Source organism: Hyla sarda, unplaced genomic scaffold (assembly GCF_029499605.1).
Source record: "Hyla sarda isolate aHylSar1 unplaced genomic scaffold, aHylSar1.hap1 scaffold_565, whole genome shotgun sequence".
In the NCBI taxonomy this organism is placed as follows: Eukaryota; Metazoa; Chordata; class Amphibia; order Anura; family Hylidae; genus Hyla; species Hyla sarda.
The window spans coordinates 1-24,242 of NW_026610577.1; the positions used below are offsets into that span (position 1 = coordinate 1).

General features: G+C 45.7%; 10 non-coding genes and 1 pseudogene across 10 annotated transcripts; all 11 read right to left on the minus strand.

The window, feature by feature from the left end:
* Nucleotides 1-1,709: 1,709 nt before the first annotated feature.
* LOC130340097 (U2 spliceosomal RNA) lies at nucleotides 1,710-1,900 on the minus strand. The gene has a single exon (XR_008880297.1). It is a non-coding gene; the product is annotated as a U2 spliceosomal RNA (small nuclear RNA).
* Nucleotides 1,901-3,986: 2,086 nt separating this feature from the next.
* LOC130340109 (U2 spliceosomal RNA) lies at nucleotides 3,987-4,177 on the minus strand. The gene has a single exon (XR_008880308.1). It is a non-coding gene; the product is annotated as a U2 spliceosomal RNA (small nuclear RNA).
* A 2,079-nt stretch (nucleotides 4,178-6,256) lies between these two features.
* Nucleotides 6,257-6,447, minus strand: LOC130340121 (U2 spliceosomal RNA). The gene has a single exon (XR_008880319.1). It is a non-coding gene; the product is annotated as a U2 spliceosomal RNA (small nuclear RNA).
* Nucleotides 6,448-8,538: 2,091 nt separating this feature from the next.
* On the minus strand, nucleotides 8,539-8,729 carry LOC130340133 (U2 spliceosomal RNA). Its single transcript, XR_008880330.1, has one exon. It is a non-coding gene; the product is annotated as a U2 spliceosomal RNA (small nuclear RNA).
* A 2,072-nt stretch (nucleotides 8,730-10,801) lies between these two features.
* Nucleotides 10,802-10,992, minus strand: LOC130340039 (U2 spliceosomal RNA). Its single transcript, XR_008880247.1, has one exon. It is a non-coding gene; the product is annotated as a U2 spliceosomal RNA (small nuclear RNA).
* Nucleotides 10,993-13,076: 2,084 nt separating this feature from the next.
* LOC130340051 (U2 spliceosomal RNA) lies at nucleotides 13,077-13,267 on the minus strand. The gene has a single exon (XR_008880258.1). It is a non-coding gene; the product is annotated as a U2 spliceosomal RNA (small nuclear RNA).
* A 2,090-nt stretch (nucleotides 13,268-15,357) lies between these two features.
* LOC130340063 (U2 spliceosomal RNA) lies at nucleotides 15,358-15,548 on the minus strand. Its single transcript, XR_008880269.1, has one exon. It is a non-coding gene; the product is annotated as a U2 spliceosomal RNA (small nuclear RNA).
* Nucleotides 15,549-17,635: 2,087 nt separating this feature from the next.
* LOC130340086 (U2 spliceosomal RNA) lies at nucleotides 17,636-17,826 on the minus strand. The gene has a single exon (XR_008880290.1). It is a non-coding gene; the product is annotated as a U2 spliceosomal RNA (small nuclear RNA).
* Nucleotides 17,827-19,415: 1,589 nt separating this feature from the next.
* Nucleotides 19,416-19,526, minus strand: LOC130340090 (U2 spliceosomal RNA; annotated as a pseudogene).
* Nucleotides 19,527-21,628: 2,102 nt separating this feature from the next.
* Nucleotides 21,629-21,819, minus strand: LOC130340075 (U2 spliceosomal RNA). The gene has a single exon (XR_008880280.1). It is a non-coding gene; the product is annotated as a U2 spliceosomal RNA (small nuclear RNA).
* Nucleotides 21,820-23,908: 2,089 nt separating this feature from the next.
* LOC130340087 (U2 spliceosomal RNA) lies at nucleotides 23,909-24,099 on the minus strand. The gene has a single exon (XR_008880291.1). It is a non-coding gene; the product is annotated as a U2 spliceosomal RNA (small nuclear RNA).
* Between the last annotated feature and the right edge of the window lie 143 nt (nucleotides 24,100-24,242).

Below are 24,242 nucleotides of genomic sequence, written 5' to 3' on the forward strand. Positions count from 1 at the left end.
GCATAGAGGACATGCCTGCACCCCATTGGACTTACCTGTGTGGGTTAAATCCGGGTTATTTGACAACCTATGGCGGTGATGGTTCTGCTCAGGCAGAGCAGTGCTGATGCTCCTCATAAAGCTGTCGCTGCTGTGAAGGTTCTAGGTGACATCACAAATCCCTATGGTTACATACACAACAAAGCTGGGTTGTTGTTGTTTACACTCTGCAAGGCCTGTGGAAGTGAGTGACATCATAGCACTGTAGTTCTGAGGGTTCTAGATGGATGCAACAATCTCCTGTTGCTTCTATGAAGGCCATAATAGACGACATCACCAAACAGCTCCATAGTCACATACACAGCAAAGGAGAGATGTTGTTTACACCTAGTGATGTCAGTGGTATTGAGTGACATCACAGCACAGTGCTAAGGCTCCTGGGCCTGGACACAGCAGCGGCTGCAATATCTCAACGGAGAATACGTTTATATATATGTGTGTGTGTGCGCGTATATATATATATATATATATATATATATATATATATATATATATTTCTCCGCCGAAATCACTTTTAAACCCATTTCCACCTTTTTTTCCCTTCTCTTCCTCTTACTTTTTTTTCACGTTTTTTTACGTTTTTCTCCTTTTCGCCTCTTTTCTGGGCGTATTATTCTTCTTTTTCTTCTTTTTTTTCGTCTAATGCATACCCCATCAGTGCAGCAATGCTTATTCAATACCGCCAGCAGATGGAGACACTGGGGGATAATTTTCTAAGGATTTATACTGATTTTTCCTGTCTGAATTTGTCGCACAGAAAGTTGCAGGCCAAATATGTGTGACATTTCTGCGACTTTAGCTTCTAGAGCATTTTTACAACATTATACATAGGTGCTGAATACATAAAAAGCGACTGTTCAGCGACAGACAAGTCGCATCGGCTGAAAGTAGGCCAGAATGTCAGTCCATGTTGGAGCAGGTTTAGATACAGTCTAAAGTATAGATCTCAAAGTCTGTGCACAGAATTTAGCAAGGGCCTCGCACCTTCTGATGCATCAGGTAGGTGCACAATAGCATAGCCTAACCCTCTGTACTTTGGTCTATATTGATGCGGGACATAGACAGCCAGCTGATGACCAATCCATTAGTGCAATGGATGGCTGGAAGCATTTGTCTTTGCCTTTGCAATACCACAGAAGCAATGCATGGTCAATGTACAGCAATGACACACCTGTGTGAACAGCCAGGAGACCCCCCCCCCCCCCCCCCCCCCATGTTATGTTACATAGTTACATAGTTAGTACGGTCGAAAAAAGACATATGTCCATCAAGTTCAACCAGGGAATTAAGGGGTAGGGGTGTGGCGCGATATTGGGGAAGGGATGAGATTTTATATTTCTTCATAAGCATTAATCTTATTTTGTCAATTAGGAACATTCAGCACCCACCCGCTATCAAGGCAGCTGCCTATCATGTCATGCCCTACCTGCACAGGTGTGCTGGCTACTCAAATGATCCAATTAAGGAGGCCATTTAGTCAGCAGCAGCAGAAGTCCTGTGCCTGGACGCTCCAACAGCGGCCAGACACAAGCAGAAGCAGCAGAAGCAGCAGCAGCAGCACCACCTTTTGTTTTTTGGCTGCAGCAGCAAGGCCCACAGGGCTGGCTAGCTGGCTAGCCAGCAAGCAGGTAGCAATGAAAGTAGGAATCTTTCTTTTTAACCCTGTAAGGGGGTGGTGCACTGTACCCGAAGATACTGCCATATCGGGTCAATGCATAGGGCGACGGAAGCAAGCTTCGAAATCGGCCCCCGTTCTCAAAAATCCATTTAATATATGGTCCCCAGATAGGGGACGTATCAGATATTAAACTGATAAGAACAGATACTACACTTGATCTTAGCCAAAAGGCCGAGAAGCGATAACCGTGAAAGGGGCGGGCCCAACAAGGTCCCCTTCATGGGCACTATCACTGCTTGCTGTCAGGGAGGCTGCCAGACAATTTTCCATGCACACTCTGGGCTGGGGGGCAGTCAACCACCAGTACACACAGCAGAACCTAAACCCATACCATTATTGCTAAGCAGCAAGACAGGGGCCCATTGCACTCCCACGGGGCCTTTTTAAATGCAATCCATAACCCGGATTTGCCAGGAACCCTTCTTACTCCTCCTACTTGCATGTGACACTGGGCTTAGGATCTGCATAGGAAACACACACACAAGCACACACCTACCTTTGTTGCCTGCAGATGCCTCCTTGGCTGTCCCCAAACGGTATCAAACCAACACCCACGGGAAGCTGTAAGCATAGAGGACATGCCTGTACCCCATTGGACTTACCTGTGTGGGTTAAATCCGGGTTATTTGACAACCTATGGCGGTGATGGTTCTGCTCAGGCAGAGCAGTGCTGATGCTCCTCATAAAGCTGTCGCTGCTGTGAAGGTTCTAGGTGACATCACAAATCCCTATGGTTACATACACAACAAAGCTGGGTTGTTGTTGTTTACACTCTGCAAGGCCTGTGGAAGTGAGTGACATCATAGCACTGTAGTTCTGAGGGTTCTAGATGGATGCAACAATCTCCTGTTGCTTCTATGAAGGCCATAATAGACGACATCACCAAACAGCTCCATAGTCACATACACAGCAAAGGAGAGATGTTGTTTACACCTAGTGATGTCAGTGGTATTGAGTGACATCACAGCACAGTGCTAAGGCTCCTGGGCCTGGACACAGCAGCGGCTGCAATATCTCAACGGAGAATACGTTTATATATATGTGTGTGTGTGCGCGTATATATATATATATATATATATATATATATATATATATATATATTTCTCCGCCGAAATCACTTTTAAACCCATTTCCACCTTTTTTTCCCTTCTCTTCCTCTTACTTTTTTTTCACGTTTTTTTACGTTTTTCTCCTTTTCGCCTCTTTTCTGGGCGTATTATTCTTCTTTTTCTTCTTTTTTTTCGTCTAATGCATACCCCATCAGTGCAGCAATGCTTATTCAATACCGCCAGCAGATGGAGACACTGGGGGATAATTTTCTAAGGATTTATACTGATTTTTCCTGTCTGAATTTGTCGCACAGAAAGTTGCAGGCCAAATATGTGTGACATTTCTGCGACTTTAGCTTCTAGAGCATTTTTACAACATTATACATAGGTGCTGAATACATAAAAAGCGACTGTTCAGCGACAGACAAGTCGCATCGGCTGAAAGTAGGCCAGAATGTCAGTCCATGTTGGAGCAGGTTTAGATACAGTCTAAAGTATAGATCTCAAAGTCTGTGCACAGAATTTAGCAAGGGCCTCGCACCTTCTGATGCATCAGGTAGGTGCACAATAGCATAGCCTAACCCTCTGTACTTTCGTCTATATTGATGCGGGACATAGACAGCCAGCTGATGACCAATCCATTAGTGCAATGGATGGCTGGAAGCATTTGTCTTTGCCTTTGCAATACCACAGAAGCAATGCATGGTCAATGTACAGCAATGACACACCTGTGTGAACAGCCAGGAGACCCCCCCCCCCCCCCATGTTATGTTACATAGTTACATAGTTAGTACGGTCGAAAAAAGACATATGTCCATCAAGTTCAACCAGGGAATTAAGGGGTAGGGGTGTGGCGCGATATTGGGGAAGGGATGAGATTTTATATTTCTTCATAAGCATTAATCTTATTTTGTCAATTAGGAACATTCAGCACCCACCCGCTATCAAGGCAGCTGCCTATCATGTCATGCCCTACCTGCACAGGTGTGCTGGCTACTCAAATGATCCAATTAAGGAGGCCATTTAGTCAGCAGCAGCAGAAGTCCTGTGCCTGGACGCTCCAACAGCGGCCAGACACAAGCAGAAGCAGCAGAAGCAGCAGCAGCAGCACCACCTTTTGTTTTTTGGCTGCAGCAGCAAGGCCCACAGGGCTGGCTAGCTGGCTAGCCAGCAAGCAGGTAGCAATGAAAGTAGGAATCTTTCTTTTTAACCCTGTAAGGGGGTGGTGCACTGTACCCGAAGATACTGCCATATCGGGTCAATGCATAGGGCGACGGAAGCAAGCTTCGAAATCGGCCCCCGTTCTCAAAAATCCATTTAATATATGGTCCCCAGATAGGGGACGTATCAGATATTAAACTGATAAGAACAGATACTACACTTGATCTTAGCCAAAAGGCCGAGAAGCGATAACCGTGAAAGGGGCGGGCCCAACAAGGTCCCCTTCATGGGCACTATCACTGCTTGCTGTCAGGGAGGCTGCCAGACAATTTTCCATGCACACTCTGGGCTGGGGGGCAGTCAACCACCAGTACACACAGCAGAACCTAAACCCATACCATTATTGCTAAGCAGCAAGACAGGGGCCCATTGCACTCCCACGGGGCCTTTTTAAATGCAATCCATAACCCGGATTTGCCAGGAACCCTTCTTACTCCTCCTACTTGCATGTGACACTGGGCTTAGGATCTGCATAGGAAACACACACACAAGCACACACCTACCTTTGTTGCCTGCAGATGCCTCCTTGGCTGTCCCCAAACGGTATCAAACCAACACCCACGGGAAGCTGTAAGCATAGAGGACATGCCTGCACCCCATTGGACTTACCTGTGTGGGTTAAATCCGGGTTATTTGACAACCTATGGCGGTGATGGTTCTGCTCAGGCAGAGCAGTGCTGATGCTCCTCATAAAGCTGTCGCTGCTGTGAAGGTTCTAGGTGACATCACAAATCCCTATGGTTACATACACAACAAAGCTGGGTTGTTGTTGTTTACACTCTGCAAGGCCTGTGGAAGTGAGTGACATCATAGCACTGTAGTTCTGAGGGTTCTAGATGGATGCAACAATCTCCTGTTGCTTCTATGAAGGCCATAATAGACGACATCACCAAACAGCTCCATAGTCACATACACAGCAAAGGAGAGATGTTGTTTACACCTAGTGATGTCAGTGGTATTGAGTGACATCACAGCACAGTGCTAAGGCTCCTGGGCCTGGACACAGCAGCGGCTGCAATATCTCAACGGAGAATACGTTTATATATATGTGTGTGTGTGCGCGTATATATATATATATATATATATATATATATATATATATATATTTCTCCGCCGAAATCACTTTTAAACCCATTTCCACCTTTTTTTCCCTTCTCTTCCTCTTACTTTTTTTTCACGTTTTTTTACGTTTTTCTCCTTTTCGCCTCTTTTCTGGGCGTATTATTCTTCTTTTTCTTCTTTTTTTTTCGTCTAATGCATACCCCATCAGTGCAGCAATGCTTATTCAATACCGCCAGCAGATGGAGACACTGGGGGATAATTTTCTAAGGATTTATACTGATTTTTCCTGTCTGAATTTGTCGCACAGAAAGTTGCAGGCCAAATATGTGTGACATTTCTGCGACTTTAGCTTCTAGAGCATTTTTACAACATTATACATAGGTGCTGAATACATAAAAAACGACTGTTCAGCGACAGACAAGTCGCATCGGCTGAAAGTAGGCCAGAATGTCAGTCCATGTTGGAGCAGGTTTAGATACAGTCTAAAGTATAGATCTCAAAGTCTGTGCACAGAATTTAGCAAGGGCCTCGCACCTTCTGATGCATCAGGTAGGTGCACAATAGCATAGCCTAACCCTCTGTACTTTGGTCTATATTGATGCGGGACATAGACAGCCAGCTGATGACCAATCCATTAGTGCAATGGATGGCTGGAAGCATTTGTCTTTGCCTTTGCAATACCACAGAAGCAATGCATGGTCAATGTACAGCAATGACACACCTGTGTGAACAGCCAGGAGACCCCCCCCCATGTTATGTTACATAGTTACATAGTTAGTACGGTCGAAAAAAGACATATGTCCATCAAGTTCAACCAGGGAATTAAGGGGTAGGGGTGTGGCGGGATATTGGGGAAGGGATGAGATTTTATATTTCTTCATAAGCATTAATCTTATTTTGTCAATTAGGAACATTCAGCACCCACCCGCTATCAAGGCAGCTGCCTATCATGTCATGCCCTACCTGCACAGGTGTGCTGGCTACTCAAATGATCCAATTAAGGAGGCCATTTAGTCAGCAGCAGCAGAAGTCCTGTGCCTGGACGCTCCAACAGCGGCCAGACACAAGCAGAAGCAGCAGAAGCAGCAGCAGCAGCACCACCTTTTGTTTTTTGGCTGCAGCAGCAAGGCCCACAGGGCTGGCTAGCTGGCTAGCCAGCAAGCAGGTAGCAATGAAAGTAGGAATCTTTCTTTTTAACCCTGTAAGGGGGTGGTGCACTGTACCCGAAGATACTGCCATATCGGGTCAATGCATAGGGCGACGGAAGCAAGCTTCGAAATCGGCCCCCGTTCTCAAAAATCCATTTAATATATGGTCCCCAGATAGGGGACGTATCAGATATTAAACTGATAAGAACAGATACTACACTTGATCTTAGCCAAAAGGCCGAGAAGCGATAACCGTGAAAGGGGCGGGCCCAACAAGGTCCCCTTCATGGGCACTATCACTGCTTGCTGTCAGGGAGGCTGCCAGACAATTTTCCATGCACACTCTGGGCTGGGGGGCAGTCAACCACCAGTACACACAGCAGAACCTAAACCCATACCATTATTGCTAAGCAGCAAGACAGGGGCCCATTGCACTCCCACGGGGCCTTTTTAAATGCAATCCATAACCCGGATTTGCCAGGAACCCTTCTTACTCCTCCTACTTGCATGTGACACTGGGCTTAGGATCTGCATAGGAAACACACACACAAGCACACACCTACCTTTGTTGCCTGCAGATGCCTCCTTGGCTGTCCCCAAACGGTATCAAACCAACACCCACGGGAAGCTGTAAGCATAGAGGACATGCCTGCACCCCATTGGACTTACCTGTGTGGGTTAAATCCGGGTTATTTGACAACCTATGGCGGTGATGGTTCTGCTCAGGCAGAGCAGTGCTGATGCTCCTCATAAAGCTGTCGCTGCTGTGAAGGTTCTAGGTGACATCACAAATCCCTATGGTTACATACACAACAAAGCTGGGTTGTTGTTGTTTACACTCTGCAAGGCCTGTGGAAGTGAGTGACATCATAGCACTGTAGTTCTGAGGGTTCTAGATGGATGCAACAATCTCCTGTTGCTTCTATGAAGGCCATAATAGACGACATCACCAAACAGCTCCATAGTCACATACACAGCAAAGGAGAGATGTTGTTTACACCTAGTGATGTCAGTGGTATTGAGTGACATCACAGCACAGTGCTAAGGCTCCTGGGCCTGGACACAGCAGCGGCTGCAATATCTCAACGGAGAATACGTTTATATATATGTGTGTGTGTGCGCGTATATATATATATATATATATATATATATATATATATATATATTTCTCCGCCGAAATCACTTTTAAACCCATTTCCACCTTTTTTTCCCTTCTCTTCCTCTTACTTTTTTTTCACGTTTTTTTACGTTTTTCTCCTTTTCGCCTCTTTTCTGGGCGTATTATTCTTCTTTTTCTTCTTTTTTTTCGTCTAATGCATACCCCATCAGTGCAGCAATGCTTATTCAATACCGCCAGCAGATGGAGACACTGGGGGATAATTTTCTAAGGATTTATACTGATTTTTCCTGTCTGAATTTGTCGCACAGAAAGTTGCAGGCCAAATATGTGTGACATTTCTGCGACTTTAGCTTCTAGAGCATTTTTACAACATTATACATAGGTGCTGAATACATAAAAAGCGACTGTTCAGCGACAGACAAGTCGCATCGGCTGAAAGTAGGCCAGAATGTCAGTCCATGTTGGAGCAGGTTTAGATACAGTCTAAAGTATAGATCTCAAAGTCTGTGCACAGAATTTAGCAAGGGCCTCGCACCTTCTGATGCATCAGGTAGGTGCACAATAGCATAGCCTAACCCTCTGTACTTTGGTCTATATTGATGCGGGACATAGACAGCCAGCTGATGACCAATCCATTAGTGCAATGGATGGCTGGAAGCATTTGTCTTTGCCTTTGCAATACCACAGAAGCAATGCATGGTCAATGTACAGCAATGACACACCTGTGTGAACAGCCAGGAGACCCCCCCCCCCCCCCCCCCCCCATGTTATGTTACATAGTTACATAGTTAGTACGGTCGAAAAAAGACATATGTCCATCAAGTTCAACCAGGGAATTAAGGGGTAGGGGTGTGGCGCGATATTGGGGAAGGGATGAGATTTTATATTTCTTCATAAGCATTAATCTTATTTTGTCAATTAGGAACATTCAGCACCCACCCGCTATCAAGGCAGCTGCCTATCATGTCATGCCCTACCTGCACAGGTGTGCTGGCTACTCAAATGATCCAATTAAGGAGGCCATTTAGTCAGCAGCAGCAGAAGTCCTGTGCCTGGACGCTCCAACAGCGGCCAGACACAAGCAGAAGCAGCAGAAGCAGCAGCAGCAGCACCACCTTTTGTTTTTTGGCTGCAGCAGCAAGGCCCACAGGGCTGGCTAGCTGGCTAGCCAGCAAGCAGGTAGCAATGAAAGTAGGAATCTTTCTTTTTAACCCTGTAAGGGGGTGGTGCACTGTACCCGAAGATACTGCCATATCGGGTCAATGCATAGGGCGACGGAAGCAAGCTTCGAAATCGGCCCCCGTTCTCAAAAATCCATTTAATATATGGTCCCCAGATAGGGGACGTATCAGATATTAAACTGATAAGAACAGATACTACACTTGATCTTAGCCAAAAGGCCGAGAAGCGATAACCGTGAAAGGGGCGGGCCCAACAAGGTCCCCTTCATGGGCACTATCACTGCTTGCTGTCAGGGAGGCTGCCAGACAATTTTCCATGCACACTCTGGGCTGGGGGGCAGTCAACCACCAGTACACACAGCAGAACCTAAACCCATACCATTATTGCTAAGCAGCAAGACAGGGGCCCATTGCACTCCCACGGGGCCTTTTTAAATGCAATCCATAACCCGGATTTGCCAGGAACCCTTCTTACTCCTCCTACTTGCATGTGACACTGGGCTTAGGATCTGCATAGGAAACACACACACAAGCACACACCTACCTTTGTTGCCTGCAGATGCCTCCTTGGCTGTCCCCAAACGGTATCAAACCAACACCCACGGGAAGCTGTAAGCATAGAGGACATGCCTGCACCCCATTGGACTTACCTGTGTGGGTTAAATCCGGGTTATTTGACAACCTATGGCGGTGATGGTTCTGCTCAGGCAGAGCAGTGCTGATGCTCCTCATAAAGCTGTCGCTGCTGTGAAGGTTCTAGGTGACATCACAAATCCCTATGGTTACATACACAACAAAGCTGGGTTGTTGTTGTTTACACTCTGCAAGGCCTGTGGAAGTGAGTGACATCATAGCACTGTAGTTCTGAGGGTTCTAGATGGATGCAACAATCTCCTGTTGCTTCTATGAAGGCCATAATAGACGACATCACCAAACAGCTCCATAGTCACATACACAGCAAAGGAGAGATGTTGTTTACACCTAGTGATGTCAGTGGTATTGAGTGACATCACAGCACAGTGCTAAGGCTCCTGGGCCTGGACACAGCAGCGGCTGCAATATCTCAACGGAGAATACGTTTATATATATGTGTGTGTGTGCGCGTATATATATATATATATATATATATATATATATATATATATATTTCTCCGCCGAAATCACTTTTAAACCCATTTCCACCTTTTTTTCCCTTCTCTTCCTCTTACTTTTTTTTCACGTTTTTTTACGTTTTTCTCCTTTTCGCCTCTTTTCTGGGCGTATTATTCTTCTTTTTCTTCTTTTTTTTCGTCTAATGCATACCCCATCAGTGCAGCAATGCTTATTCAATACCGCCAGCAGATGGAGACACTGGGGGATAATTTTCTAAGGATTTATACTGATTTTTCCTGTCTGAATTTGTCGCACAGAAAGTTGCAGGCCAAATATGTGTGACATTTCTGCGACTTTAGCTTCTAGAGCATTTTTACAACATTATACATAGGTGCTGAATACATAAAAAGCGACTGTTCAGCGACAGACAAGTCGCATCGGCTGAAAGTAGGCCAGAATGTCAGTCCATGTTGGAGCAGGTTTAGATACAGTCTAAAGTATAGATCTCAAAGTCTGTGCACAGAATTTAGCAAGGGCCTCGCACCTTCTGATGCATCAGGTAGGTGCACAATAGCATAGCCTAACCCTCTGTACTTTGGTCTATATTGATGCGGGACATAGACAGCCAGCTGATGACCAATCCATTAGTGCAATGGATGGCTGGAAGCATTTGTCTTTGCCTTTGCAATACCACAGAAGCAATGCATGGTCAATGTACAGCAATGACACACCTGTGTGAACAGCCAGGAGACCCCCCCCCCCCATGTTATGTTACATAGTTACATAGTTAGTACGGTCGAAAAAAGACATATGTCCATCAAGTTCAACCAGGGAATTAAGGGGTAGGGGTGTGGCGGGATATTGGGGAAGGGATGAGATTTTATATTTCTTCATAAGCATTAATCTTATTTTGTCAATTAGGAACATTCAGCACCCACCCGCTATCAAGGCAGCTGCCTATCATGTCATGCCCTACCTGCACAGGTGTGCTGGCTACTCAAATGATCCAATTAAGGAGGCCATTTAGTCAGCAGCAGCAGAAGTCCTGTGCCTGGACGCTCCAACAGCGGCCAGACACAAGCAGAAGCAGCAGCAGCAGCACCACCTTTTGTTTTTTGGCTGCAGCAGCAAGGCCCACAGGGCTGGCTAGCTGGCTAGCCAGCAAGCAGGTAGCAATGAAAGTAGGAATCTTTCTTTTTAACCCTGTAAGGGGGTGGTGCACTGTACCCGAAGATACTGCCATATCGGGTCAATGCATAGGGCGACGGAAGCAAGCTTCGAAATCGGCCCCCGTTCTCAAAAATCCATTTAATATATGGTCCCCAGATAGGGGACGTATCAGATATTAAACTGATAAGAACAGATACTACACTTGATCTTAGCCAAAAGGCCGAGAAGCGATAACCGTGAAAGGGGCGGGCCCAACAAGGTCCCCTTCATGGGCACTATCACTGCTTGCTGTCAGGGAGGCTGCCAGACAATTTTCCATGCACACTCTGGGCTGGGGGGCAGTCAACCACCAGTACACACAGCAGAACCTAAACCCATACCATTATTGCTAAGCAGCAAGACAGGGGCCCATTGCACTCCCACGGGGCCTTTTTAAATGCAATCCATAACCCGGATTTGCCAGGAACCCTTCTTACTCCTCCTACTTGCATGTGACACTGGGCTTAGGATCTGCATAGGAAACACACACACAAGCACACACCTACCTTTGTTGCCTGCAGATGCCTCCTTGGCTGTCCCCAAACGGTATCAAACCAACACCCACGGGAAGCTGTAAGCATAGAGGACATGCCTGCACCCCATTGGACTTACCTGTGTGGGTTAAATCCGGGTTATTTGACAACCTATGGCGGTGATGGTTCTGCTCAGGCAGAGCAGTGCTGATGCTCCTCATAAAGCTGTCGCTGCTGTGAAGGTTCTAGGTGACATCACAAATCCCTATGGTTACATACACAACAAAGCTGGGTTGTTGTTGTTTACACTCTGCAAGGCCTGTGGAAGTGAGTGACATCATAGCACTGTAGTTCTGAGGGTTCTAGATGGATGCAACAATCTCCTGTTGCTTCTATGAAGGCCATAATAGACGACATCACCAAAAAGCTCCATAGTCACATACACAGCAAAGGAGAGATGTTGTTTACACCTAGTGATGTCAGTGGTATTGAGTGACATCACAGCACAGTGCTAAGGCTCCTGGGCCTGGACACAGCAGCGGCTGCAATATCTCAACGGAGAATACGTTTATATATATGTGTGTGTGTGCGCGTATATATATATATATATATATATATATATATATATATATATATATTTCTCCGCCGAAATCACTTTTAAACCCATTTCCACCTTTTTTTCCCTTCTCTTCCTCTTACTTTTTTTTCACGTTTTTTTACGTTTTTCTCCTTTTCGCCTCTTTTCTGGGCGTATTATTCTTCTTTTTCTTCTTTTTTTTCGTCTAATGCATACCCCATCAGTGCAGCAATGCTTATTCAATACCGCCAGCAGATGGAGACACTGGGGGATAATTTTCTAAGGATTTATACTGATTTTTCCTGTCTGAATTTGTCGCACAGAAAGTTGCAGGCCAAATATGTGTGACATTTCTGCGACTTTAGCTTCTAGAGCATTTTTACAACATTATACATAGGTGCTGAATACATAAAAAGCGACTGTTCAGCGACAGACAAGTCGCATCGGCTGAAAGTAGGCCAGAATGTCAGTCCATGTTGGAGCAGGTTTAGATACAGTCTAAAGTATAGATCTCAAAGTCTGTGCACAGAATTTAGCAAGGGCCTCGCACCTTCTGATGCATCAGGTAGGTGCACAATAGCATAGCCTAACCCTCTGTACTTTGGTCTATATTGATGCGGGACATAGACAGCCAGCTGATGACCAATCCATTAGTGCAATGGATGGCTGGAAGCATTTGTCTTTGCCTTTGCAATACCACAGAAGCAATGCATGGTCAATGTACAGCAATGACACACCTGTGTGAACAGCCAGGAGACCCCCCCCCCCCCATGTTATGTTACATAGTTACATAGTTAGTACGGTCGAAAAAAGACATATGTCCATCAAGTTCAACCAGGGAATTAAGGGGTAGGGGTGTGGCGCGATATTGGGGAAGGGATGAGATTTTATATTTCTTCATAAGCATTAATCTTATTTTGTCAATTAGGAACATTCAGCACCCACCCGCTATCAAGGCAGCTGCCTATCATGTCATGCCCTACCTGCACAGGTGTGCTGGCTACTCAAATGATCCAATTAAGGAGGCCATTTAGTCAGCAGCAGCAGAAGTCCTGTGCCTGGACGCTCCAACAGCGGCCAGACACAAGCAGAAGCAGCAGAAGCAGCAGCAGCAGCACCACCTTTTGTTTTTTGGCTGCAGCAGCAAGGCCCACAGGGCTGGCTAGCTGGCTAGCCAGCAAGCAGGTAGCAATGAAAGTAGGAATCTTTCTTTTTAACCCTGTAAGGGGGTGGTGCACTGTACCCGAAGATACTGCCATATCGGGTCAATGCATAGGGCGACGGAAGCAAGCTTCGAAATCGGCCCCCGTTCTCAAAAATCCATTTAATATATGGTCCCCAGATAGGGGACGTATCAGATATTAAACTGATAAGAACAGATACTACACTTGATCTTAGCCAAAAGGCCGAGAAGCGATAACCGTGAAAGGGGCGGGCCCAACAAGGTCCCCTTCATGGGCACTATCACTGCTTGCTGTCAGGGAGGCTGCCAGACAATTTTCCATGCACACTCTGGGCTGGGGGGCAGTCAACCACCAGTACACACAGCAGAACCTAAACCCATACCATTATTGCTAAGCAGCAAGACAGGGGCCCATTGCACTCCCACGGGGCCTTTTTAAATGCAATCCATAACCCGGATTTGCCAGGAACCCTTCTTACTCCTCCTACTTGCATGTGACACTGGGCTTAGGATCTGCATAGGAAACACACACACAAGCACACACCTACCTTTGTTGCCTGCAGATGCCTCCTTGGCTGTCCCCAAACGGTATCAAACCAACACCCACGGGAAGCTGTAAGCATAGAGGACATGCCTGCACCCCATTGGACTTACCTGTGTGGGTTAAATCCGGGTTATTTGACAACCTATGGCGGTGATGGTTCTGCTCAGGCAGAGCAGTGCTGATGCTCCTCATAAAGCTGTCGCTGCTGTGAAGGTTCTAGGTGACATCACAAATCCCTATGGTTACATACACAACAAAGCTGGGTTGTTGTTGTTTACACTCTGCAAGGCCTGTGGAAGTGAGTGACATCATAGCACTGTAGTTCTGAGGGTTCTAGATGGATGCAACAATCTCCTGTTGCTTCTATGAAGGCCATAATAGACGACATCACCAAACAGCTCCATAGTCACATACACAGCAAAGGAGAGATGTTGTTTACACCTAGTGATGTCAGTGGTATTGAGTGACATCACAGCACAGTGCTAAGGCTCCTGGGCCTGGACACAGCAGCGGCTGCAATATCTCAACGGAGAATACGTTTATATATATGTGTGTGTGTGCGCGTATATATATATATATATATATATATATATATATATATATATATATATTTCTCCGCCGAAATCACTTTTAAACCCATTTCCACCTTTTTTTCCCTTCTCTTCCTCTTACTTTTTTTTCACGTTTTTTTACGTTTTTCTCCTTTTCGCCTCTTTTCTGGGCGTATTATTCTTCTTTTTCTTCTTTTTTTTCGTCTAATGCATACCCCATCAGTGCAGCAATGCTTATTCAATACCGCCAGCAGATGGAGACACTGGGGGATAATTTTCTAAGGATTTATACTGATTTTTCCTGTCTGAATTTGTCGCACAGAAAGTTGCAGGCCAAATATGTGTGACATTTCTGCGACTTTAGCTTCTAGAGCATTTTTACAACATTATACATAGGTGCTGAATACATAAAAAGCGACTGTTCAGCGACAGACAAGTCGCATCGGCTGAAAGTAGGCCAGAATGTCAGTCCATGTTGGAGCAGGTTTAGATACAGTCTAAAGTATAGATCTCAAAGTCTGTGCACAGAATTTAGCAAGGGCCTCGCACCTTCTGATGCATCAGGTAGGTGCACAATAGCATAGCCTAACCCTCTGTACTTTGGTCTATATTGATGCGGGACATAGACAGCCAGCTGATGACCAATCCATTAGTGAAATGGATGGCTGGAAGCATTTGTCTTTGCCTTTGCAATACCACAGAAGCAATGCATGGTCAATGTACAGCAATGACACACCTGTGTGAACAGCCAGGAGACCCCCCCCCCCCCCCCCATGTTATGTTACATAGTTACATAGTTAGTACGGTCGAAAAAAGACATATGTCCATCAAGTTCAACCAGGGAATTAAGGGGTAGGGGTGTGGCGCGATATTGGGGAAGGGATGAGATTTTATATTTCTTCATAAGCATTAATCTTATTTTGTCAATTAGGAACATTCAGCACCCACCCGCTATCAAGGCAGCTGCCTATCATGTCATGCCCTACCTGCACAGGTGTGCTGGCTACTCAAATGATCCAATTAAGGAGGCCATTTAGTCAGCAGCAGCAGAAGTCCTGTGCCTGGACGCTCCAACAGCGGCCAGACACAAGCAGAAGCAGCAGAAGCAGCAGCAGCAGCACCACCTTTTGTTTTTTGGCTGCAGCAGCAAGGCCCACAGGGCTGGCTAGCTGGCTAGCCAGCAAGCAGGTAGCAATGAAAGTAGGAATCTTTCTTTTTAACCCTGTAAGGGGGTGGTGCACTGTACCCGAAGATACTGCCATATCGGGTCAATGCATAGGGCGACGGAAGCAAGCTTCGAAATCGGCCCCCGTTCTCAAAAATCCATTTAATATATGGTCCCCAGATAGGGGACGTATCAGATATTAAACTGATAAGAACAGATACTACACTTGATCTTAGCCAAAAGGCCGAGAAGCGATAACCGTGAAAGGGGCGGGCCCAACAAGGTCCCCTTCATGGGCACTATCACTGCTTGCTGTCAGGGAGGCTGCCAGACAATTTTCCATGCACACTCTGGGCTGGGGGGCAGTCAACCACCAGTACACACAGCAGAACCTAAACCCATACCATTATTGCTAAGCAGCAAGACAGGGGCCCATTGCACTCCCACGGGGCCTTTTTAAATGCAATCCATAACCCGGATTTGCCAGGAACCCTTCTTACTCCTCCTACTTGCATGTGACACTGGGCTTAGGATCTGCATAGGAAACACACACACAAGCACACACCTACCTTTGTTGCCTGCAGATGCCTCCTTGGCTGTCCCCAAACGGTATCAAACCAACACCCACGGGAAGCTGTAAGCATAGAGGACATGCCTGCACCCCATTGGACTTACCTGTGTGGGTTAAATCCGGGTTATTTGACAACCTATGGCGGTGATGATTCTGCTCAGGCAGAGCAGTGCTGATGCTCCTCATAAAGCTGTCGCTGCTGTGAAGGTTCTAGGTGACATCACAAATCCCTATGGTTACATACACAACAAAGCTGGGTTGTTGTTGTTTACACTCTGCAAGGCCTGTGGAAGTGAGTGACATCATAGCACTGTAGTTCTGAGGGTTCTAGATGGATGCAACAATCTCCTGTTGCTTCTATGAAGGCCATAATAGACGACATCACCAAACAGCTCCATAGTCACATACACAGCAAAGGAGAGATGTTGTTTACACCTAGTGATGTCAGTGGTATTGAGTGACATCACAGCACAGTGCTAAGGCTCCTGGGCCTGGACACAGCAGCGGCTGCAATATCTCAACGGAGAATACGTTTATATATATGTGTGTGTGTGCGCGTATATATATATATATATATATATATATATATATATATATATATATTTCTCCGCCGAAATCACTTTTAAACCCATTTCCACCTTTTTTTCCCTTCTCTTCCTCTTACTTTTTTTTCACGTTTTTTTACGTTTTTCTCCTTTTCGCCTCTTTTCTGGGCGTATTATTCTTCTTTTTCTTCTTTTTTTTCGTCTAATGCATACCCCATCAGTGCAGCAATGCTTATTCAATACCGCCAGCAGATGGAGACACTGGGGGATAATTTTCTAAGGATTTATACTGATTTTTCCTGTCTGAATTTGTCGCACAGAAAGTTGCAGGCCAAATATGTGTGACATTTCTGCGACTTTAGCTTCTAGAGCATTTTTACAACATTATACATAGGTGCTGAATACATAAAAAGCGACTGTTCAGCGACAGACAAGTCGCATCGGCTGAAAGTAGGCCAGAATGTCAGTCCATGTTGGAGCAGGTTTAGATACAGTCTAAAGTATAGATCTCAAAGTCTGTGCACAGAATTTAGCAAGGGCCTCGCACCTTCTGATGCATCAGGTAGGTGCACAATAGCATAGCCTAACCCTCTGTACTTTGGTCTATATTGATGCGGGACATAGACAGCCAGCTGATGACCAATCCATTAGTGCAATGGATGGCTGGAAGCATTTGTCTTTGCCTTTGCAATACCACAGAAGCAATGCATGGTCAATGTACAGCAATGACACACCTGTGTGAACAGCCAGGAGACCCCCCCCCCCCCCCCCCCATGTTATGTTACATAGTTACATAGTTAGTACGGTCGAAAAAAGACATATGTCCATCAAGTTCAACCAGGGAATTAAGGGGTAGGGGTGTGGCGCGATATTGGGGAAGGGATGAGATTTTATATTTCTTCATAAGCATTAATCTTATTTTGTCAATTAGGAACATTCAGCACCCACCCGCTATCAAGGCAGCTGCCTATCATGTCATGCCCTACCTGCACAGGTGTGCTGGCTACTCAAATGATCCAATTAAGGAGGCCATTTAGTCAGCAGCAGCAGAAGTCCTGTGCCTGGACGCTCCAACAGCGGCCAGACACAAGCAGAAGCAGCAGAAGCAGCAGCAGCAGCACCTTTTGTTTTTTGGCTGCAGCAGCAAGGCCCACAGGGCTGGCTAGCTGGCTAGCCAGCAAGCAGGTAGCAATGAAAGTAGGAATCTTTCTTTTTAACCCTGTAAGGGGGTGGTGCACTGTACCCGAAGATACTGCCATATCGGGTCAATGCATAGGGCGACGGAAGCAAGCTTCGAAATCGGCCCCCGTTCTCAAAAATCCATTTAATATATGGTCCCCAGATAGGGGACGTATCAGATATTAAACTGATAAGAACAGATTTTTTTTTTTTTTTTTTTTTTTTTATCTAAAGCCGAGGAACGTGCTTTCGATTCACCCAAAGTGCAAGAAAAAGTGCAAACGTGTTACACTAAAAAAACGTGCACAAAGGATGCGGTCTATCGCAAGCCCTACTGATAAGAACAGATTTTTTTTTTTTAAGTTAACCCTCAGAACTCCATCAGAGCTCTAAGTTCTTATTTGAGCTTGATTTTTTTGTTCATCATCAGGAAAACCCGTTTTTCTTTATTTCTTTATCTTTTTTTAACAATAAAAGAAACCATATTTAAAACATAAAAAAATATTTAACCAAAACTAACAATGCAATATTTCACCAAAGAGGATTACCAAAAGGTCATTCCTCTTCTCCATGCAAAAACCATCAAGAACTCTAGGAAACCACAAGTTATTGCACCTCTCTGCATCTCACTTTTAGCTGGAACCGCCAGCCACGCCGGAACTTTGTATGTTTCCACAAATCTATCCACATCTGCGTGAAACGAACGATAAACTTTATCCCTTGCTTCATTGATTTTGTATCCCAATCTTTCTTTTAGACTACCCAAATCCTTGTCAAAGGCCTTTTTCTCTTTATTTGTCACACTCTCGAAAACAACATCAAGAGAGCCTCCATACCTTACCGGTATAAATTCATCTTCTTCATTTTCTTTCCTTTTCTTCTCCTCCACCACTTTTCTAGTTGGAGCTTCTTCCCCTTCCGGTTCTTCACTCACCTCAATTTCCTCCTCTCTATTTCTTTTCATACCCTCCTTCTTCTTCTTCTTCCTCTTAGGACACGTGCCTACCAGATGCCCCTCATCACCACATAGGTGACATTTTTTCTTTTCTTTACATGCTTCTGGTTCATGGCCTTCTCCTTGACATTTATAGCACCACAAGATGTCGCAGAAATCTTTCCTATGCCCGTACTTCTTACACTTTCGACAAAAGTCGTCCATGCCAGAAAAGAACAGGTCCCCATTAACTGTACCAATCTTAAAACGACCAGGCGGATACATTAGCCTTCCATCAGGTGCTTTCTGAAACTTTACTTGAAATTTCCACTTCGTCGTCCAAAGACCGAATTGATTATATATCTTGCCTTTTGGCTTCACCTCCTCACAGAATCTGGAAAGGAACAAAACAATCTCCTCTTCTGGGATATACGGACTGTACATCCTTACAGTTAGAAGTCTTTCCTGCATCGGAAAATGGGGAGTAATCTCTACCCCTGCCAACACGGTTTGCGACTTCCACAGCAATGCTTTATTGCAGAACATACCACAGTCCTCCTCCGAAACCAGAACCACGTCATAGATACCACTTCTTGGAAATTCCAGCATGGATAATATCTGTTCCTTCTTCAGCTCAAAGAGCTTGAACAAAATCTCTTCCACTACGAAAAATAAGCCTCTCTCCTTCTTCTCAGGGTCCAAAAGAGTAACACGAACTCCATTTCGTAGTCTGGCGTAGCTAGGTACACCTACAGCAGGATCTTCTGTCTTGCCAGCCTCCTCCATCGCAGAACAAAACACCTCCCCTACTGCAAGCAGGTAGGTGGTGATCGCTCCTCGTTGCCCGGGGACTAAGCCGCTACCCTGATGTCAGCAAGGGGGTTTAGTCCCACCAAAAGATGGAACGATCCCCCAGGGAAAAGGAGCGGGTACCCCGGGCACCTTCCAGCCAGATCAAGCAAGCAAATACTACACTTGATCTTAGCCAAAAGGCCGAGAAGCGATAACCGTGAAAGGGGCGGGCCCAACAAGGTCCCCTTCATGGGCACTATCACTGCTTGCTGTCAGGGAGGCTGCCAGACAATTTTCCATGCACACTCTGGGCTGGGGGGCAGTCAACCACCAGTACACACAGCAGAACCTAAACCCATACCATTATTGCTAAGCAGCAAGACAGGGGCCCATTGCACTCCCACGGGGCCTTTTTAAATGCAATCCATAACCCGGATTTGCCAGGAACCCTTCTTACTCCTCCTACTTGCATGTGACACTGGGCTTAGGATCTGCATAGGAAACACACACACAAGCACACACCTACCTTTGTTGCCTGCAGATGCCTCCTTGGCTGTCCCCAAACGGTATCAAACCAACACCCACGGGAAGCTGTAAGCATAGAGGACATGCCTGCACCCCATTGGACTTACCTGTGTGGGTTAAATCCGGGTTATTTGACAACCTATGGCGGTGATGGTTCTGCTCAGGCAGAGCAGTGCTGATGCTCCTCATAAAGCTGTCGCTGCTGTGAAGGTTCTAGGTGACATCACAAATCCCTATGGTTACATACACAACAAAGCTGGGTTGTTGTTGTTTACACTCTGCAAGGCCTGTGGAAGTGAGTGACATCATAGCACTGTAGTTCTGAGGGTTCTAGATGGATGCAACAATCTCCTGTTGCTTCTATGAAGGCCATAATAGACAACATCACCAAACAGCTCCATAGTCACATACACAGCAAAGGAGAGATGTTGTTTACACCTAGTGATGTCAGTGGTATTGAGTGACATCACAGCACAGTGCTAAGGCTCCTGGGCCTGGACACAGCAGCGGCTGCAATATCTCAACGGAGAATACGTTTATATATATGTGTGTGTGTGCGCGTATATATATATATATATATATATATATATATATATATATATATATATTTCTCCGCCGAAATCACTTTTAAACCCATTTCCACCTTTTTTTCCCTTCTCTTCCTCTTACTTTTTTTTCACGTTTTTTTACGTTTTTCTCCTTTTCGCCTCTTTTCTGGGCGTATTATTCTTCTTTTTCTTCTTTTTTTTCGTCTAATGCATACCCCATCAGTGCAGCAATGCTTATTCAATACCGCCAGCAGATGGAGACACTGGGGGATAATTTTCTAAGGATTTATACTGATTTTTCCTGTCTGAATTTGTCGCACAGAAAGTTGCAGGCCAAATATGTGTGACATTTCTGCGACTTTAGCTTCTAGAGCATTTTTACAACATTATACATAGGTGCTGAATACATAAAAAGCGACTGTTCAGCGACAGACAAGTCGCATCGGCTGAAAGTAGGCCAGAATGTCAGTCCATGTTGGAGCAGGTTTAGATACAGTCTAAAGTATAGATCTCAAAGTCTGTGCACAGAATTTAGCAAGGGCCTCGCACCTTCTGATGCATCAGGTAGGTGCACAATAGCATAGCCTAACCCTCTGTACTTTGGTCTATATTGATGCGGGACATAGACAGCCAGCTGATGACCAATCCATTAGTGCAATGGATGGCTGGAAGCATTTGTCTTTGCCTTTGCAATACCACAGAAGCAATGCATGGTCAATGTACAGCAATGACACACCTGTGTGAACAGCCAGGAGACCCCCCCCCCCCCCCCCCCCATGTTATGTTACATAGTTACATAGTTAGTACGGTCGAAAAAAGACATATGTCCATCAAGTTCAACCAGGGAATTAAGGGGTAGGGGTGTGGCGCGATATTGGGGAAGGGATGAGATTTTATATTTCTTCATAAGCATTAATCTTATTTTGTCAATTAGGAACATTCAGCACCCACCCGCTATCAAGGCAGCTGCCTATCATGTCATGCCCTACCTGCACAGGTGTGCTGGCTACTCAAATGATCCAATTAAGGAGGCCATTTAGTCAGCAGCAGCAGAAGTCCTGTGCCTGGACGCTCCAACAGCGGCCAGACACAAGCAGAAGCAGCAGAAGCAGCAGAAGCAGCAGCAGCAGCACCACCTTTTGTTTTTTGGCTGCAGCAGCAAGGCCCACAGGGCTGGCTAGCTGGCTAGCCAGCAAGCAGGTAGCAATGAAAGTAGGAATCTTTCTTTTTAACCCTGTAAGGGGGTGGTGCACTGTACCCGAAGATACTGCCATATCGGGTCAATGCATAGGGCGACGGAAGCAAGCTTCGAAATCGGCCCCCGTTCTCAAAAATCCATTTAATATATGGTCCCCAGATAGGGGACGTATCAGATATTAAACTGATAAGAACAGATACTACACTTGATCTTAGCCAAAAGGCCGAGAAGCGATAACCGTGAAAGGGGCGGGCCCAACAAGGTCCCCTTCATGGGCACTATCACTGCTTGCTGTCAGGGAGGCTGCCAGACAATTTTCCATGCACACTCTGGGCTGGGGGGCAGTCAACCACCAGTACACACAGCAGAACCTAAACCCATACCATTATTGCTAAGCAGCAAGACAGGGGCCCATTGCACTCCCACGGGGCCTTTTTAAATGCAATCCATAACCCGGATTTGCCAGGAACCCTTCTTACTCCTCCTACTTGCATGTGACACTGGGCTTAGGATCTGCATAGGAAACACACACACAAGCACACACCTACCTTTGTTGCCTGCAGATGCCTCCTTGGCTGTCCCCAAACGGTATCAAACCAACACCCACGGGAAGCTGTAAGCATAGAGGACATGCCTGCACCCCATTGGACTTACCTGTGTGGGTTAAATCCGGGTTATTTGACAACCTATGGCGGTGATGATTCTGCTCAGGCAGAGCAGTGCTGATGCTCCTCATAAAGCTGTCGCTGCTGTGAAGGTTCTAGGTGACATCACAAATCCCTATGGTTACATACACAACAAAGCTGGGTTGTTGTTGTTTACACTCTGCAAGGCCTGTGGAAGTGAGTGACATCATAGCACTGTAGTTCTGAGGGTTCTAGATGGATGCAACAATCTCCTGTTGCTTCTATGAAGGCCATAATAGACGACATCACCAAACAGCTCCATAGTCACATACACAGCAAAGGAGAGATGTTGTTTACACCTAGTGATGTCAGTGGTATTGAGTGACATCACAGCACAGTGCTAAGGCTCCTGGGCCTGGACACAGCAGCGGCTGCAATATCTCAACGGAGAATACGTTTATATATATGTGTGTGTGTGCGCGTATATATATATATATATATATATATATATATATATATATATATTTCTCCGCCGAAATCACTTTTAAACCCATTTCCACCTTTTTTTCCCTTCTCTTCCTCTTACTTTTTTTTCACGTTTTTTTACGTTTTTCTCCTTTTCGCCTCTTTTCTGGGCGTATTATTCTTCTTTTTCTTCTTTTTTTTCGTCTAATGCATACCCCATCAGTGCAGCAATGCTTATTCAATACCGCCAGCAGATGGAGACACTGGGGGATAATTTTCTAAGGATTTATACTGATTTTTCCTGTCTGAATTTGTCGCACAGAAAGTTGCAGGCCAAATATGTGTGACATTTCTGCGACTTTAGCTTCTAGAGCATTTTTACAACATTATACATAGGTGCTGAATACATAAAAAGCGACTGTTCAGCGACAGACAAGTCGCATCGGCTGAAAGTAGGCCAGAATGTCAGTCCATGTTGGAGCAGGTTTAGATACAGTCTAAAGTATAGATCTCAAAGTCTGTGCACAGAATTTAGCAAGGGCCTCGCACCTTCTGATGCATCAGGTAGGTGCACAATAGCATAGCCTAACCCTCTGTACTTTGGTCTATATTGATGCGGGACATAGACAGCCAGCTGATGACCAATCCATTAGTGCAATGGATGGCTGGAAGCATTTGTCTTTGCCTTTGCAATACCACAGAAGCAATGCATGGTCAATGTACAGCAATGACACACCTGTGTGAACAGCCAGGAGACCCCCCCCCCCCCCCCCCCCATGTTATGTTACATAGTTACATAGTTAGTACGGTCGAAAAAAGACATATGTCCATCAAGTTCAACCAGGGAATTAAGGGGTAGGGGTGTGGCGCGATATTGGGGAAGGGATGAGATTTTATATTTCTTCATAAGCATTAATCTTATTTTGTCAATTAGGAACATTCAGCACCCACCCGCTATCAAGGCAGCTGCCTATCATGTCATGCCCTACCTGCACAGGTGTGCTGGCTACTCAAATGATCCAATTAAGGAGGCCATTTAGTCAGCAGCAGCAGAAGTCCTGTGCCTGGACGCTCCAACAGCGGCCAGACACAAGCAGAAGCAGCAGAAGCAGCAGCAGCAGCACCACCTTTTGTTTTTTGGCTGCAGCAGCAAGGCCCACAGGGCTGGCTAGCTGGCTAGCCAGCAAGCAGGTAGCAATGAAAGTAGGAATCTTTCTTTTTAACCCTGTAAGGGGGTGGTGCACTGTACCCGAAGATACTGCCATATCGGGTCAATGCATAGGGCGACGGAAGCAAGCTTCGAAATCGGCCCCCGTTCTCAAAAATCCATTTAATATATGGTCCCCAGATAGGGGACGTATCAGATATTAAACTGATAAGAACAGATACTACACTTGATCTTAGCCAAAAGGCCGAGAAGCGATAACCGTGAAAGGGGCGGGCCCAACAAGGTCCCCTTCATGGGCACTATCACTGCTTGCTGTCAGGGAGGCTGCCAGACAATTTTCCATGCACACTCTGGGCTGGGGGGCAGTCAACCACCAGTACACACAGCAGAACCTAAACC